The following is a 19,667-nucleotide window of genomic DNA, read 5'->3' on the forward strand; positions in this document are numbered from 1 at the left end:
ACTCGACTAAGTAATACAACTGCGAGAGGGAGACCACCTCGAAACACTGGAAATACGGGTAACAGTCGTAGTGGGACAAAAGATTCTGCTATGAGATCTGAGGCACGAGCACCAGCTAGAGCTTACACGATTCATGCTCGAGAGAAAGCTTCAGCACCTGATGTGATCACCGTTACATTTTCTATCTTTGATACTAATCTTAATGCTTTGATTGACCTGGGGTTGATGCACTCATATGTATGCACAACTTTAGCATTAGATAAAAAATACAATTTGAGTCAACTAATTTTGTGCTTAAAGTAACAAACCCTTTATGCTAGTATGTGTTAGTTGATAAAGTCTGTAAAAACTATCCTTTGATGATTCGGGGTTGCAACTTTCCGACTGATTTGATGTTATAAACTTTTGATGAATTTAATGTGATTCTGGGTATGGATTGGTTCACTCTACATGATGTTGTTGTGAACTGTTAAAATGTTAGAATAGTGAAAAGCATTGAATTGAATCAGACAGATTGGATAGTGCATCTAATGTTATTTCAGCTATGACGGAATAGAAATATGTTAGAAAAGGCTAGGAAGCGTATCTCACTTATATATTTGATTCCAGGGTTTTAGAATTGAAATTAGAATCGGTTTCGATTGTATATGAGTTTATTGATGTGTTTCCAGAAGAATTACCAGGGTTATCGCTGATCAGAGAGATTGAATTTGCTATTGAGTTAATGCCAAAAACATCTCAAATATCGATAGCTTCGTATAAAATGGCACCTACTGAATTAAAAGAGTTGGAAGTACAATTGCAAGAGTTGACAGATAAGGGCTTTGCTCTACCCAACAGATAACGGTGCTCTTGTGTTATTTGTTAAGAAAAAGGATGGGTCAATGTGACTATGTGTAGATTACCGATAGCTCAACAGATTTACAATCAAGAATAAGTATCCATTGCCATCTATCAATGATTTGTTTGATCAATTGAAAGGTGTGACGATATTCTCAAAGGTCAATCTTCCTTCTGGTTATTCTCAGCTATGGGTTAAAGACTCTAATGTGCCAAAAATTACGTTCAAAGCCAGGTATGGACATTATGAGTTTCTTGTGATGCCATTTGGTTTGACTAATGCACCTGTCATGATTATAGGCTTGATGAGCAAAATATTCAGATCGTATTTAGAAAATTTTGTTGTAATGTTCATCGAGGACATTCTGATCTATTCATGAGATGACATAGAGCATGCGCAGCATTTGAGAATTTTTTTTTGCAAAATTTATGTGAAAAACAATTGTTCACTAAGTTCAGCAAATATGAGTTCTTGCTTCGAGAAGTCAGATTTTGGGACATGTAGTGTCGGTAGATGGTATTAGGGTTGATCCTAGTAAAATTTCAACTGTGGTGGACTGGAAACCTCTGAGAAATGTATCTAAAGTCTGATATTTTCTGGATTTAACAGGATATTATTGAAGATTTGTCAAGGGATTTTCAATGATTGTTACGTCGTTGATGAAACTGTTACAAAAAGATGTTAAATTCGAATGGTCTAAGAAATGTTAGCAAAGTTTTGATCAGTTTAAAGCTTTGTTAACTGAGGCACCTGTCTTAGTTTAGCCAGAGTCCGGTAAAGAATTTGTGATTTATAGTGATGCTTCATTGAATGGTTTTGGCTGTGTTTTGATGTAAGAAATAAAAGTGATCGTGTATGCTTCTCGACAGTTGAAACCACACAAAAAGAATTACTCGGCTTATGATTTAGGGCTTGCAACTATTTATTTACTCTAAATATTTGGTGACACCATTTGTACAAAGAAAAATGTCATATCTTCATGCATCATAAAAGCCTGAAGTATTTGATATCACAAAAAGACTTGAACTTGAGACAACGCAGATGGCTTGAACAGTTGAAAGATTATGATTTAATCATCGATTATCATCCGAGAAAGGCTAATGTTGTTCTCAATGCTTTGAGTAGAAAATCTCAATTTTCCTTACGAGCGTTGAACACATGACTGGTGTTGATTGTGACTGTTCAATTTTAGCTAAATTAAAATCTAGACTGACATTTTTACAACAGACTTGTGAAGCTAAAAAATGTAAGGATGTTTTGATCGCTAAACGAAAACAAATTGAGACAACATTCGATTCAAATTTTCATGTTGGTTCTGACGATAGTTTGTACTTCGAAAATAGAATTTGTGTTCTGAGACATTTTGACCTCATTCAGAAGATGTTACAGGAAGCTCACTATAGTAACTTATCGATTCATCCTTGTAGCAATGAAATGTACAGCGATTTGAACCAAATGTATTGGTGGCCAGGTATGAAATGGGAGATTTTAGAGTTAGTATCAAAATGTTTGGTTTGTCAGCAAGTTAAAACCTATGATGATTCTAGAGTGGAAATGGGAACATGTCACGATGGATTTTGTCAAGATTGCCTTTATCTCTTGAGAAGAAAGATTTTGTGTGGGTCATTGTATATTATTTGACGAAATCTACTTATTTCATTCTAGTGCATACGAATTTTTCACTTGAGCGATTTGCAGAGTTGTATGTTTCTGAGATGGTTAGATTGCACGGTGTACTAGTTTCTATTATCTCTAATAGGGATCCACAGTTTCCGTCTCAATTCTGAAGCAAGTTACATGAAGCTCTAAGTACTCGACTGCATTTTAGTACAACATTTCATCCACAGACTGATGGTCAGTCTGATCAAGTAATTCACATACTCGAAGATATGCTTCGATGTTGTGTTTTAGAGTTCGAAGGTAACTGGGAGAGATTTTTGCTATTGGTTGAATTTTCATAAAATAACACTTATCAGACAAACATTAAAATGGCACCATATAAAGCTTTGTATGGTCGAAAGTGTCAAACTCTTTTATACTAGACTGAGTTCATCGAGAAAAAGGTATTCGGTGTTGATTTGATTCAAGAAACCGAAGAAAAGGTCAAAGTGATTAGAGACAGTTTGAAAGCGGCTTCGGATTGACAAAATTCTTATAGAGATTTGAAAAGAACAGATATAGAATTTAAATTCAGTAACAAAGTATTTTTGAAAGTATCACATTGGAAGAAAGTTCTTCGATTTGGCCGAAAAGGAAAGCTTATTTCGCGATTTATGAAATGATGATTCGTATGGGTTGGTTTAAGTCCCTAGAGAAATTAGTTAGCTTGAAAGGAGGATTAAAATGCTTAAATTTCAATTTATGAGCTTCAGGACTAAATTATGAAAAGTTAAAATGATAAGGGAAAAATAGTAATTTTACATAAATATGAAATGTGGACTAAATTGAATACTAGGGATATTAAATGGATTGGACTTGCCTATTTAGATTAAGATAGACTAGGTACGAATTTAAATAATGGAAAAGTTAAAGCCTCGAATTAGTTTGACTTCATTTCTACGCCCTAGTTGTCGAGGTAAGTTCGTATGAATAATTATCGTTTTAATGTTATTTCAAATAGTATGTTAATATGTTATTTATCATGTGAATTGATCGATATATAAAAAAATCAATGTCATGACAGTTATCGAGTCCCAATTGAACCTTATGAATTCGTAGGATACAAATGGAATGTCATTAGGGATTTCATATTTCTGGTGTTCGTCTTGAATGTCCTACCAATGGCTGAGGTCATGCATTTGTTGCGGATACTCCACATCTTGTGTGACCAGCATCGTGTAGCTTACATTCTGACCTACAGCTCATGTGAGCAGGCCTATTTCATAGCTCGTGTTAGCAATGATGTAAAAGAATGATTACGGTTATATGTTTAAGCACACTTTGTGTGAACTTTCCCGAGTATCCGATGATATTCTAAGTTGTTCAATGGGCAAGAAAAGGTATAGAAATGGTAAGTTTTCAAATGGTAATATACATATGTTCATGGAAAGGATGAATGATTCAAATAATGTATTTTCATATGGAAATGACTTATCATGTGGTTAATCCAAATGAGTTGTGTATAAATGCACTAACTTGTGTATTGATGATGATGTTTAAGCTTGTGTCAAGTTTGTGGTGTGAGTTACATTATGCTTATACTTCTTGTTATGTAAATGAAATGGGAAGTTATGTTTCATTTTCTATGAACTTACTAAGCATTATGTGCTTACCTAGTTTTTTTCCTATGTTTTATAGATTACCGAAAGCTCGATCGGTTTGGAAGCTCGTCGAAAATCTATCATGTAACAACCATTTTTAGTGAAATTGGAATAGTAGTTTTGGGACCACAAATATGAATTGGAAATATTTATTTTATTTATATTTTAAAAATTATAGCATGATAGTAGCATCGTATAAAAATTTTGCTAAGAAATTTTACCGTTTACGTGTTTAATTTGATAAAAAAACTAAATCGTGTAAAGTACAAAAGTTGAGTTCTAGTGGCTAAAGGTATTAAATAGCTATGGAACCTTAAAATATAAGTCCTTATGTGGTAATTAGATCATAAATATTGATAGTGGAATATGATGGCTTGGTATTCTTGAAATTTGTAAAAAATAAAAAGGTTATAAAGGTAAATGGTAAATAAATGATAATTAAATAAAACAAATGAAGTATCATCTTTATTTCATCAATTAAGACCATTAATTAGGGCTTGTGGAAGCCATTGTTGACCTTGAGCTTGTAGTAACAAATTCCTTTCTAGATTGGTATGTACTTTGTCTCATTTTTAATGATTTTATGTTTTCAGGATCGTTGTAGCTTAATCTAGCTAGCTCGAGGACTAATTTGTGAAACTATCAAACTATTACGATTTTTCCATTGATGAATGTGTAAGAGTTGTGATGTTTTATGGAAGATAATGGTTAGTTGTTGATAGATAAACAACTTTTGTTAAGTGATTTTTTATTAAATTGACAAATAGGGAATTAGTTGAAAAATAGAAAACTATATATGGTGAAATGTAAAACCCCTTACCCAAGACCGTTGCCGTATTTGAGCTCGAGGCATTACTTTACTTAACTTATTAATTCGGGGCATAAAAATTTGCTTTTAAAACTTATCTCACTATTTATGATAAAGCTGTCCACTCGCGCAGCAGTCACTAAATTATTTATAACTCGAGCTATGGAACTCAAAATTTAATTCCGTAATTTTTTCCTAAAATTATACTAATATATGTTATTACCATAAAATTTTAAAAATTTTTGGTTCAGCCAATTAGTAAATTTTATTAGTTAAATGCTCCCCTATTTCACCACTCGACTGTCGTGACCTCTTTCCACTAAAAATAAGTTTTCTCATAGTAGGATTTTAATATGGTGTTCTCACTTGTTTCTATAGAAAACAGACTAAATAAGATGTCTATACATATAAATTACAACTCATAACTTTTTTTTTACAATTTTTAGTGAGTTTCTAAACTCAAAACAGGGGACTTCAAAAACAGTTCTGACCCTCTCTCACGAAAATTCACATATCTCAAAATATAAAATTGTTTTTTCTAAATTGTTATTTTTCCATGAAAATAGACTCAACAATATTTCATTCTATATATCATACACCCTCTAATTAATTTTATACTATCCTAAGTGATTTTTCAAAATCACGTCACTGCTGCTGTTTGAAATCTATTTCTTTGCAAATTATTACTCTTTCATGATTTCTATGCATAATTTATCACATAGACATGTATAACAACAAACACCTTCTTACTAAGCCATTTTGACAACCATTCATCATTAGATATTTACACAACATTCTTTAGCAAAATCATAACACAACATTCAAAATAAGTAAGTCCCTATACTTGCCATAGTTCAAACATAGTTCATCATAAAATATCGAGTCGTTGTGGTTGATAGTGTGGATGATCTCTGACGTCTTTAGGATCCTCAACTTTGATTAAAAATTCTATATAAAAAGAAAATAAACAAAGTAAGCATAATGATTAGTAAGTTTACAAGTAAATAAATAGCAACATTAAACACAAATAATAATAACCAAGTAACATAATCTTTAATTTCCTCTTCACTTGATCTCTTACTCATTCACTTACTTGTTTACTTAGATAACTCATAATTATGACTTACTTTTCTCTTGCTGTAATGTTGATTCTCAATAGGTAACGTAATATACTCTTAACTCTTATAACTCACTTGAACTTGCCATTTATGCTTTTAACAGAACCTTCATGGACATAAGTTATTTACTAGCCCGTTGAACCACATTGGAATAATAAGGATACTTGGGTCTCTTTCTGATAATAACATGCCAAAGCCATGTCCCAGACATGGTCTTACATGGGATGTTTCATGTACTGCCAATGCCATATCCCAGATATGGTCTTACACGGGAGTTCTCATATCGGTGCCCATGCCATGTCCCACAAATGGTCTTACGGGGGACCTTTCATCTCAGTGCCAACGCCATGTCCCAAACATGGTCTTACATGGGACCTCTCGTCTCGGTGCCAACGCCATGTCCTAGACATTGTCTTACATGGGACCTTTCATGATCTCAAGGATGCCAATGCCATGTCCCAGACATGGTCTTACATGGGATCTCTTTACCCAAATGTCATGACATTTGTATCTAATACCTTCCTTATGCTTCAACGGGACTTTTTAATATCAATTCTCTATCGTCTCATACTTGAGTCAATATCAAATAAATTCATGAAATAAATATATAATTACTGGAAAATAATAGCATTAATAATAATTATTGAAATATTGCATTTATTTACCGTAAACTTACCTCGGTAGCAAATATAGCCAAACTTATCAATTTAGTCTTCAACTTTATTCTTTCCTCGATCTAACCTCGAAGTCCATTCTTCTTGATCTATAATAACAAATTTAACTTATTTAATACTAACATTCATTAAAACAGCCCTCGACTCTAACTTTGGCAAAATTATAATTTTGCCCCTAAACTTTTACATAATTATGCTTTTGCCCCAAAGTTTAGAAATTGAACTTCATCTCATATTCGTATGTTATATAACATGCTGAACATTTTTCTCTTCTATCACAACATCAAATTCTCACTCCAACACTTATGCACATTAGGGATTTTTACCGATTTTGTCAACTTACTCATTTTCGCTTAAAATCGGCTAGCAAAAGTTGTTTAACATAATTTATAGCTTCATACTATATCATTAAACATCAAAATAAACACTTTGAACCTATGGGTATTTTTCCAAATATAAACCTTAGGTTAAATTATCGCTAGAATAAGCTAAATTAAGCTACTGGGATTTCAAAAACGTAAAAAGCATTAAAAACGGGGCTTAGAGTCACTTACTATGAGCTTGAAAAAGTGTGAAAACCCTAGCTATGGTGTCTTTCCAAATTCGGCAGCAAGCTATGGAGGAGATGATATTTTGGCCATATTTTTCCGTTTTTATTCCTTTTATTATTCATTTACTAAAATACCCTTCATTAAAACTTTAGTTATTTTTATTTATGCATTCCTATTTTTGTCCATGGAAATTTTATGGTCTAATTTCTATTTAAGGACCTCTACTTTGATTATGCACTTCAAATAAATCTTTTATCATCTAAAATTCGTATTTACCCACTTTTGCAATTAAGTCCTAATAGGCAATTTAGGCATGCAATCAATAAAATTTCTTATCAATACTCTAATACATATATCTAATCACTCGATAAATCTTAAAAATTAATAAAAATTTTCTCTTTAAATCATAGTTGTGGTTACGAAACCACTATTCTGATAACATTAAATTTGGGTCATTACAGAAATGGTGAAATAAATGAAATATAGGCAATTAAGTCCTAATAGGCAATTTAGGCATGCAATCAATAAAATTTCTTATCAATACTCTAATACTTATATCTAATCACTCGATAAATCTTAAAAATTAATAATAATTTTCTATTTAAATCATAGTTGTGGTTACGAAACCACTATTCTGATAACCTTAAATTTGGTCCATTACAGAAATGGTGAAATAAATGAAATATAGGGCTTGTTATGGACGTAATTGATATTCAGCTATGATGGGTTGTGGTTGAATTTCATGAATTTTCACTTTTATGAGCTAGGGATTATATTGAAAAGAAATCAAAAGTTTAAGATCAAAAGAGTAATTTTGCAAACATGTGAATTTGGATTGAGTTGAATAGAATATTTTTTAAATTGGTTGAATTTATTTATTTAGATCAAGATAAATCTCAACCGGATCTAAATCGAGGAAAGGCGAAAATCACGGATTAAGTAATCGTACTCCTACGCAATAGTTGTCGATGTAAGTTCATAGTAATTAAATTATATCATTTAATTACCTTATGTATTTGTATTTTATAGTCAAGTAGTTAATTATTATATATATAAGTATAACTCGATCGCACTTACACGTCCCTCTTGTACTTCGGTACCACTGATCGTACTTACGTGCCTATTGTAATTCGATACCCTTGATAGCACTTTCATGCGATGATTATGTTTTGGTAACATTTATTAAGTAAAATAGAATTTCCTTCATTTATTGTTAAGTTAAATAAATTGCTATGTACTTTTTAAGTTTTATAAGCTTATACGAGCTTATGTGTCGTTTTGTAGATTACTTTTGCTGACTTGGGATGGATCGAAACTTCGGTTCACACTATCTATTATCATTAGTAGCTTTTGAACTCTTTCAAGATTGTGGCATGTATATGTGGCTATAAGTATATATGTATTTGTGTTTAGTTCATTTTAGTATAAAAGTGAATTACTAAGTTGTATGTTTGGATACTTTGTTTTCTATGTTGTACATATGTATCTTTTAACTTAACAAATTGGTATGAATGCAATCACTTATGAATGGTTTATTGTTGATTATTTTAAGTTGTTATGCTAGTATTTGTATTTGGTTAAGTGTTTTAATAAATAAAGATGAAAGACTAGTTTGAAAAAGCATGTTATATAGGTTATGTGATATGTTCTAATTATGGATTTGGTTTTTTTTGCTTTCAATGGCATATAAGTCTATTGGTGATAGTAATGGAATGATACAAATGGTATATTTTTGGTGTTTGGTTGTTAGGTAAATTTTAATGGCATATGTTGAAAAAAATTTAGTTTAAAGGATAGTGAATATTATTTGGCTAAATTGAGTACATGGTTGCATTTTTATATGTTGACATTTGAGGTGCCTACGGGCATATTGGTTGTATGTTAATATACCATATTTCATTTTACATTATTTTGGTGCCATGTTATAGCTTTTATATATCTGAACTTTTGGGTGTAGTTACCTGCCAAAATGTGTGAGAAAAATGGCTTGTAAAATAGCCTATTTTCGTCCACATGGGCAAAAACACGGGCGTGTGTCTCAACCGTGTGTGACACATGGCAAAGAAACACAGCCGTGTGTCCCTTGTAGCTTTCAAAGGGTTGCAAGTCAGGCTATTACAGGCCTACCACATGGCCTGGCACATAGGCGTGTGATGTTCTTACGAAGGGTACACGGCCTGGCATACGGACGTGTGGCTTAGCCGTGTGACCCAAGTCATTGAGTTACACGGGAATGGACACGAGCTGAGACATGGCCATGTCTCATGGTCGTGTGAATCTCAAGGCCGTGTGACCCCTATAGTGTTGAGAATTTTTGCTATTTTCTAAAAAATTCTCTGAGTTTCCGATTTAGTCTTGACTTATTCCTAACGTGTTTTTAGGGCCACGAGGGCTCGTATAAGGGACTACATGTGTCACTTGGATTGGTTTTAATATGATTATCGATATGATTTGAAATGTTTGAAATTTTTGTTCATTTGATTTGAAAACTCTGATAATGCTCCGTAACCCTATTTTAGCGACGGATACGGGTTAGGGGTGTTACATATCACACTATCCAACATAAATATTGATAGTTTTTGAATATTTTGGCCAAGGTTATAATGGCATGTATAGTTTGAATTGTAAGTTCATTTTGATGTTGTTTAGTTGGCAGAGTGGCTTGTAAAAGTTGTAAGTGTTATCTTGGTTTGGTACTCTTGATGCCTTGATGGTTTGTGTCATTGTGCTATCTCATGTTGCATGTTTTGGAATGGCTCATCTGGTATGTTTTGAGATAGCTTGAACATGGTTAGGTTATGACATGTTTGGTAAGTTTTCGAGAGAGTAATTGATGATTGAAATGTGGTAATAAATGCATGTTTTGGTAGGTCTTGATGATTTCATGTGAGATGCCTTTGATGCCTTGATTATGTGCACATCAGGCCTAAAGGTTTACGCATGATTTGTTGATGGAAATGGCTTGATTTTGGGCAAATTCATGTCCATATAGCCTGAGACACGAGCATGTGACACATTAGTGTGTGACACACGGCCTAGCAACATGTCGTGCATCTCCAGTAGGTTCCTTTGTATGCAAGTCAGTGACTTACACGGCCTAGCACATAGGCATGGGGCAATTTTGACAGTAACAGGACCGTGTGACATGGGCATGTGACCCTACACATTGAGCTACACGGGTGAGGACACGGGTTGGGACCCCTATATTCTAAAATTTGTAACTTTTTCATAAAGTTTCCAAACGATTTCAAATGGGTTCTGACTTGTTTCTAAGGTGTTTCTAGGGCCTCGAGGGGTCGATTTAAGGACGATATGGATGTGAATGATTAGTTTATAATATTTTTATGATAGTATAAGAAATGTATGTTTAAATGTTCCATTTCTATGGTAATAGTCTACAACCCTAATTTGGTGATGGATATGGGTTAAGGGTGTTACAACGATAGCAAGAAAGAAAAGTGAGTTATGAAGACTGCTTAAATACCAAGTCTTTTTCAACAATCCAATCCTAGACATATTCATTCCCATTACCACATCACTTCGCTTTTTTCTAGTGAAGAGGCATTGAGCTTATTTTATTTATACTTGTAATATCTTATTTATTATACGAAAGCAAATTACTAACTAAGGAATAGAAATAAATGCCTAAAAATAAATACAAAGAATAAGAAATTCCCCCATTTTTATTTGTGTCACCCTCCATCTATTTTTCCTCTTCCCTTCTTTGTTTCACTTGATTCTACAATCTCCTTTTGCCATGTCTCGAAGATATGATCTAGGAATTCATGAACAAAATTTTTTGAGATATTCTTTAAATTAGTTCATAAGGTATCATCTCTAACTTTTGCATATCTCCAATAAGCTTGTTGTTGGTTATGCATGAATTTCCACATATCCATCATAGTTGAAAATTCTGAATTCTTCATAGTGTTTAAGGAAGTAGGAATTGTGATCTCAGGATTAAAAGTCAGCTCCATTGGTTCAGCTACATTAGGTTCCACCCTCGGTTCAGGGCTGTTTGGTTCCTCATCAGTTTTCACTTCTTCTATCTCATCAACTGATTTAGCTTTCGATTTAGATTTGGTTGATGACCCATTTTATTCTAGTTCGTTTATCTCATTTGGTTTCACTTGGTTCAATAACATAATATTCTCCACTAACCTTTCAAGGCCTTGCCTTTTTATGCAAACTTAAACATAATGGTCCTTCTAGTTTGTTTCGATCTTACTTAGGTCCTTAAGCAAAGCAAAGTAATCAATCATGGAACGTAGGCATTTCCTGCCTTCTTCCCTGCACAGTCTTGAATCTCCTTGAGAATAATTCTCCCAACATTAAGAGACCTTTCTTGCATAATCTCATACAAAAAAAGCATTCATTCCATCAAGCTGTTGGGTCTATGTGAGATAGGCATGAAGTAATAACGAATAAAATAGAACCATACCTTAGCCACTGGATTTAAATATTCTCTTCGGTAAGAATTACTGCCATACTTTCTTATAATCCATTGGTCTCCCGGATTTATAACCACATTAAGAACTTGTAGAAGAAAATCCCAATTGATATTCATCATCATGGCATGGTACTCATCTTCTTCAACATCATGTAAGTTAGAAAAATCATCAATGGACTTAGAAGTAAGGGGTACCTTATTCTTACAAATAAAAAATTCATTAACATCTGGCATGGTCAAGTTTGCATAGAACTCTCGTACTAAGTTTTCATCAAGCATTAATCGTGCATCACAAAATTGCTCTCAATTTAAAGCATTAATTGTCTTTCGAGGTGACAGTAGCATGATCATCTTGTCATTGCTCTCCAAATTAAAACCTTTTTCCAACATCATGGGTTGATTCTTGAAGAGAGAATCAAATCTTTCCCTTACTTTCTCGTCTTGAATCACAATCATATTTCTGGCAGAAGTCTTACAAGATCTAGTTCTTTTTCGAGACATAGTATTTTTCTCGAAAGTCGGCAGAATTTAGGCAAATTGAAGCGAAACTATAATAGCCCGTTTTTAGTGAAATCAGAATAGTGATTTTGGGACCACAAATCTAATGAGTAAATTTTTTTATTATTATTTTAATATCTATGGGATGTTAGTAAGGTCGTATTAAAATTTCGTTAAAAAATTCTTATGTTTGCATGATTAATTAAGTGAAAAGGACTAAATCGTAAAAGGTGCAAAAATGGATTTCTATTAGTTGAAAGGGTCAAATGAATATGAAACTTTAAAGTGGATGGATTTTAATGGAAATTATACCATTCATAATGTTAGTGGGAAAAGATAGGCATGAATTTGGTGTTTTATTGAGTTAATTAGAAAGGTTATTAAGGTAATTTAATAATTAACTTAAAGTAAAATAAAGTAAAACAATTGTATCATCTTCTTTAGTTTATTTTCTCCATCAAAAATAGGGTTAGAAAACTCCATTATTGAGGTTTAAAGGTTGGGTCAAGCTACCTTGCTTGTATGGTATGATTTTCAATCCTGCTTTTATTGATTTTTATGTTTTTGAGGTCATTTAACTTAATCTAGCTAGCCTAAGGGTTAATTTGTAAAACTGTCAAAGATTGAGAATTAGGCCATGAATGCTTTTGTATGATTCTTGATGTTTAATGATAGATTATGAGTCCTTGTTGATAAATAAACAAGTTTTGTAAAGTGAATTTTTATGAAAATTTCATTTAGGGATGAATTTGTAAAAATAGTAAAAGTTCATGTGAAATTTATGAAATGATGATTTTTATGGGTTGTTTCAAGTCCTTAGAGAATTGAGTTAGCTTGAAAGGATGATTAAAATGCTTAAATTTTAATTTATATTCTTAAAGACTAAATTGTGAAAAGTTAAAATGTTAGGGGCAAAATAGTAATTTTGTATAAATATGAAACGTGGACTAAATTGAATACTAGGGTTATTAAATGGATTGAATTTGTCGATTCAGATCAAGATAGACCATGTACGAATTTAGATCGGGGAAATGCTAAAGCCTCGTATTAGTTCGACTTTGTTTCTACACCTTAGTTGTCGAGGTAAGTTCGTACGTACAGATTACTATATTAATGTAATTCAATTTTATGTTATCATGTATCTGAAATGCTATTGAACAATGCATATCCTAAGTAATGTTATGGCGATTATTGAGTCCCGGTTCAACCCTAGGAATTCGTAGGATACAAATGACATGTCATTAGGGATTTAATGTTTCAGGTGTCGGTCTTGAATGTCCTATCGATGATTGAGGTCTTACATTTGTTGTGGATATTCCATAGCTTGTGTGAACAGCATCGTGTAGCTTACATTCCGACCCACAGCTAGTGTGATCGGGCCCATTTCACAACTTGTATGAGCAATGATGTAAAGGAAAGGTTATGATTATATGTTTAAGCACACTTCGTGTGAGCTTTCTCAAGCATCCAATGATATTCTAGATGGTTCGACGGGCAAGAAAAGGGATCGGAATGGTAAGTTTCCAAATGAAAGTATGCATATTCTCATGAAAAGGATGTATGAATCAAATTATGTATTTTCTTACGAAAATGGTTTATTATGTGGTTAATCCAAAAGAATTATGTATAAATGCACTAACTTGTGTATTGATGATGATGTTTAGGCTTGTGCCAAGCTTGTGGCTTGGGTTACATTATGTTTGTACTTATTATTATGTGATCAAATGGTAAGTTGCTTTTCATTTTCTATGAACTTACTAAGCCTTATGTGCTTACGTAGTTTCTTTCTCATGTTTTATAGATTATCGAAAGCTCGATCGGTTTGGAAGCTTGTCGGAGACCTATCACATTATCCAGCATAAATATTGGAGTTTTTAAATGTTTTGTCCAATGTTATAATGGCATGTATAGGTGGACTTCTAATGGTGTTTAGTTGAATGTTTAATGGATGTTTCGGCATGTATAACTTGTGCAAATTGTCTTAGTTGGTACCATTTGATACCTTGTTGGTTTGTGTCATTTTGGGTACTTGTGATGCATGAGTGAAATGGCTAAAATGGTATGTTTGTAGTGATGAGTTAACGGTCATGTTTGTGGCATGATTTTATTAAAGTTGAATTATAATTGATGATGGAAATGTGACCAAATATGCCTGTTTAGGTAAGTTTTGATGTTTTCCTTTGTGGTTCCTTGAATGGCATATTGTTTAGTTGATTTTAGGACTCTTGAATTGGTCATTACATGCATATTTTGATAGGGTTATCATCCTTTGGTTATGTGCACTTAAGCTCTAAAGGTTTATGCATGATGAGGTGTTGGAAATGGATTCCTTTGGGTGAATTTTAGGTTCACACGGCCTGAGACATTGGCGTGTGACTTAGCCATGTATGACACACGTCCTAGCAACATTATCATGTGTCCCTTGCAGATCTCTTCACATGCAAGTCAGTCAGTTACATGGCCTAAGACACGACCTGGCACACGTATATGTCAGGCAATTTCGTGAGTTACACGGCCTGGCACACGAGTGTGTGAGGAAATTTCATGAGGTACACAGCCTGGCACATGGGCATGTGACACGGCCGTGTGGTCCTACTCACAGAGTTACATGGGTGAGGACATGGGCTAGGACATGGCCATGTGTCCCTAGTTTGAAGGTTACAAGGGCGTGTCTCTCAGCAGTATGAGGCACACAGCCTAGCCACACGGCTGTGTGACTGGAACGACAGAAATGTACAAGTGTACACAATCGCAACAAGTAATAAAGTGACAAATAAATGTTGAGTTATCGTACCCACAGGGACTGTGAAAAGAATTATTTATGAATGCTATTTAAAACACTTTGGTGAACAAAAATATTTTGTTTGAAGAGGGTGATTAAAAACTAAGATTTTAAACTAAGTGAATTAAATAAATAAATCTCAAAATACGATTTTAATCAAGATGACATAATTGTGTTAGATTAATTACATTTCTTAACTTAGAATTATTAAACTGATGTTTATATTGTTACGAATAAGTTCACGGCAACTCGGTAATTTGTTAATTTATGAACATGCTCACCAACCAAAATCAATTTATTTCTTAACTATATCCCTATGTCAATTCAACCGATTAAACAAATCTTAATAGGCTAATATGTTATTGCACATACATACTTATTAAATCAAAATAATCTCTTGTACATATCCCTATGTCAATTCAAACAATTAACTCGATTTAATAAGCATCTAAAAGACTATGTGAGGTAACAAAGTATCCTTACCTTGAAACAGTTTAATCACAATAATCTTGTAAGTTATGCAAGGCAAATGTATCGTCAGATATCGTTGCTAATCTAACCCTCAGCTACCTTAGATGATTAAACATGCATTGATTAAGTATTGTGTCCATTAATTACAATTTCAGTCCGTATAAATAATTAATTCATTAGTTACCTAACAATTGTAATGCAAGAATAACTTAGTCATGATTTTACTTAATTAAGCATCTTACCGAGGCCTATAACAACATAACACAATTTTAATAATTTTAACAAATGAAATGCAATCAACCTAAAACGAACTAAATTCAAGCTAAATTGATTAAATTAACCATTCCAACAACATAAATATTCATAAATATGTTCAGCATAACAACAACAGAAATTAAAGAGATAAGGAACAAGAATTAAATTTGGTGTTTTTTCATGGATTGACTAGTTGCTCTGTTCTTCCTTCTCCGTTGTCCTCATCAACCAAGGCTGCTATGAACACTTAATTGCTGCTCCAAATAGTTGATGAATGCCCCTTTCCCAGGAGGAGAAATCGACAAGAGAGCAAGGGAATTTTGGAATGGAAAAGAAGAGAGAAAGTGGAGAGAAGAGAGGAAAGATATGAATGCCTGAGGTGTGTTTTTAAAATGACCAGTGTAAGGGGATTTTTATTGTTGAGGAGGGCTGCTAAAAATAGCTAAAATTATTAGCCAAAGAGCCCTCCCTTGGCTGGCCGTACATGTGGCAAGGTTGATAGTTTCAACTTTGCTAATTTAGGCTTAAGGCAAATCTATAAAGCCACCAATTGTGGAAGGGTTTGAATGCAACTTGAACAAGTATTCAATGGCCTCTTTGCAAGCTTAAATAATCAGCTAATAAGCTGATTTGAGTCAGCTCTTGGGACGGTTTTTGGACTGTCCATTTCTTGGTCGGTTTGGTTCACTCGGTTCAGTTGAACTAGACCATTTTTCATAATTTATTAACCCATATTAAATTGGATGTAAATTAAAATTAATTATATTATAAATTAATATATATAATTTTGGACCGTCTTAGGCTGAAATTTAGTTTGCCTCGATACTTCAAATTGCTTATCGGTTTTAAGCTTTTAGTAGTGTCTACCGAGGGATTTTTCGCCCTTTGTGAAAATCTGTCGAAAATAACCAAAATTCATCAAAATTAATTATAACATTAACTAAAATTCAACATGTTCATATTTTAAGTGAACTTTAATTATTTTGTAAAAAGTAATTATTTTTTTGACAAGAATTTTATCGAAATTGTATGATTTAAAGTTTAAAATGGTATGTAAAAATGTGTAAATTTTCGTGTTTACACACCCCCAAACTTAATTCATTGCTCGTCCCGAGTAATGCAAAAATTAAAAAATAATTTCTCAAAAAACACTTTTGAAAAATTCCTTCAAAATAACATTCTTCCCAGAATTATGTATTTAATACACTTATTCTCAAAAATAAGAAATTTGATAGTTATGCTACTTAAGTATACGTATCGTTCAAATTAATCTCAACAACTATTATGATAGCACAATTAGAGCAAATGCTTCCTTAACAAGACATGTTAACCCTTACCAATTTGATTTTATTTCTTTATTCAAGATTAAGCTGCAATCATTAAGTTTAACTCATGCCTTCATATGTTGAACATAGCAGTTTCTCTCCACTAACGTGGGTAGCATAGAAAACTTGAATTAATAGGTCTTCAAAAAGGTTGTAACATAGCTAGGCTAGAGGTAGGTAAAAGATAGAAAAATTTAGGCTTTTAAACCCTAGACTCAGCTTCAATCGGACCTTTGGAATAATTTCCCTCAATACACCAACTTATTTTGCTTTTATATGCTCCTTTGTACATCTATTTTCTTTCAAGTACATGTGCTCTCTTTTTTTTATTTTTTTCAAGCTTTTTACTGTATGTACTAAAATTTTAGAGCATTTGATACTTCTTTCAACTCCCCCAAACTTATTTTCAAAGAATATTCTGAATAGTACTAAGTCTAGTGTTTGGGACAATTTAAAAATAATTAAGAGATAAGTATGGCTAAATATTGCAAGGGTTCAAATAAAATTAGGCCATATAGTCTCGATTTTGGGTTTCAAAGGATAAAATTTCATCAAGGTTACAAGAGTTGCCTAAATCATTTTCAACATTCCATGCTTCCTAGGATTTCGCCTCAAGAAACTACTAAGTCAATTCTAGAGACTTAAACTTTCATGCATGCCTACCTTTTTAAAGGAACTAAATTTTATGGTACGATTTGCATGCTTTATTAAAAATACATTTATATCATTATTCAGCTAACATAATAATTTTTTGAAATATTAGAACTTTATTTATACTGAAGTTAAGCATACTTAACAAAATTTCAAATTATTGAACAAAATATATCCTAATCATAATTAAAAGAACTATTTATTTTGAGTGGAAATAATTTCAATTTTTCGATCCCTCTACTTAAAATGAACAATGTCCTTATTATTTAAAGTGAATAGATACTATACACCAGGTAGGATTCTGGAAATGAGAAGGTGAGTCAATTTGACTGCTTAAGTACCAGGCTCTTTCTAAATCCAGTCCTAGACATGTATATATCTATTGTCACACTTTATACTTCGTGACTTGTTCAATTTTATTAATGATTTCCATCTCTTGCTTTATTATGCAAAAATTCCTAATTAACTTTATCCTAAAATAACCTAAGAACATAAATAAAATAAAGTCGAGATCCCCCCTTTATTTATTTGCAGATCCTTTCGAATTCGACTCATCTTTTGCCCCATCATTATTGTCTTTGCATGAATCGCTTCACTCCTTTTTCGATAATGGGCTCCATGGTTCAAATATGCAATCCGAAAACTTAGGCACAAAATTAAATGGGTCATTGTAAAATTTCGTAAGAGCACTTCTCATCGAGTTATCCCTTATTTTTGAGTATTTCTAATAAGCTTGTTGCTGCCACTGCATATGTTACATTATGTCCATCAACTTTAACAGCTCATCTCGAAGATCTGGGCAATGCGGTTGAGCTCTGAACATTGAAGTCTCGATATCAAGTTCTGCTTCTGGTTCCATTGGTTCCACCTTATCAGGGACTTCAGTCGATTGCACTGGCTCAATCTCTGTGGGATCTTCTTCTTCTTCTTTTTCGAGATCCTCACTTTCTTCAACTTGTTACTGTATAACAGAGTCTCCAGCTATTCAATAGAGGTCTCAATCTGTGATTGTGCCCTGGCTATAGCCTATCTTCTTTACATTTGCAAGAATTTTAGCTTTTAAGCACAGAATTATTATCTTAAATGGAAAGTAAGCTGGGCTAGAACGTGAACGTCTAATGGCACAATTCCGCATTTCCCTCAAGATGATTTTTCCCACATCAATAGTCTTCCTAGTTAAAATCGAGTTTAATAAGACCGTTCACTCTAATGAGATTGTAGTCCCATGTGAGCTAGGCACAAGGCTAAATCCGATGAAGTAGAACCATACCTTTGCGAGTGGTGTCAAATATTCTCTTTGAAAAGTGTGGATTACTTGCTTTGACATAGTCCACTTAGAACCTGGAACTGTAAGTTCCTCAAGAATTTCTTGCAAATTTTCAGACTCTATATTGCTCATCAAGGAGGAATATTCATCGATTTCGAAATCAGGCAATTCAAAGAACTCATTAATAGCATTTGAAGTTATTGGTACCTTGATTCCACGAACTGGAACTTCCATCAACTCGCTTGAGGTTAAATTCATATAGAATTCATGTACTAACTCCTCATCCACACTAGGTCTATTCTCACAAAACAACTCCCAATTAAGAGTTTCAGCAACCTGCTGAATACGCGCCATAAAACCAATAGAGTTGCTTTCTTTCAATTTGAAACCTTTCTCTGGATGCATCTATTCATTCTTGAAGATACTCTCGTATCTTGCTTCGGCTTCTTCACAGTGGAACTTGTTTTGTGATTCGTCAATTTGGGCGATGCTCGAGTTCTCTTGTGAGGCATGATTAACCTCATCATAAGATGGTAACAATTATTTTCTCAAAAATTTAATTAATATAAAATATTAATAATGCAATAAATTTAAAAAATAGATAATTAAATTAAAATTTAGGAGAAAAATTGGTCTTACCACTTTTTTTTTGTAAAAATTAAGAGCCCTGAAGAAAAATAATTTTGAATCAAAAGATGGAAAATTAATATAGGTTG

Source organism: Gossypium hirsutum, chromosome D04, assembly GCF_007990345.1.
Source record: "Gossypium hirsutum isolate 1008001.06 chromosome D04, Gossypium_hirsutum_v2.1, whole genome shotgun sequence".
Classification (NCBI taxonomy): domain Eukaryota; kingdom Viridiplantae; phylum Streptophyta; class Magnoliopsida; order Malvales; family Malvaceae; genus Gossypium; species Gossypium hirsutum.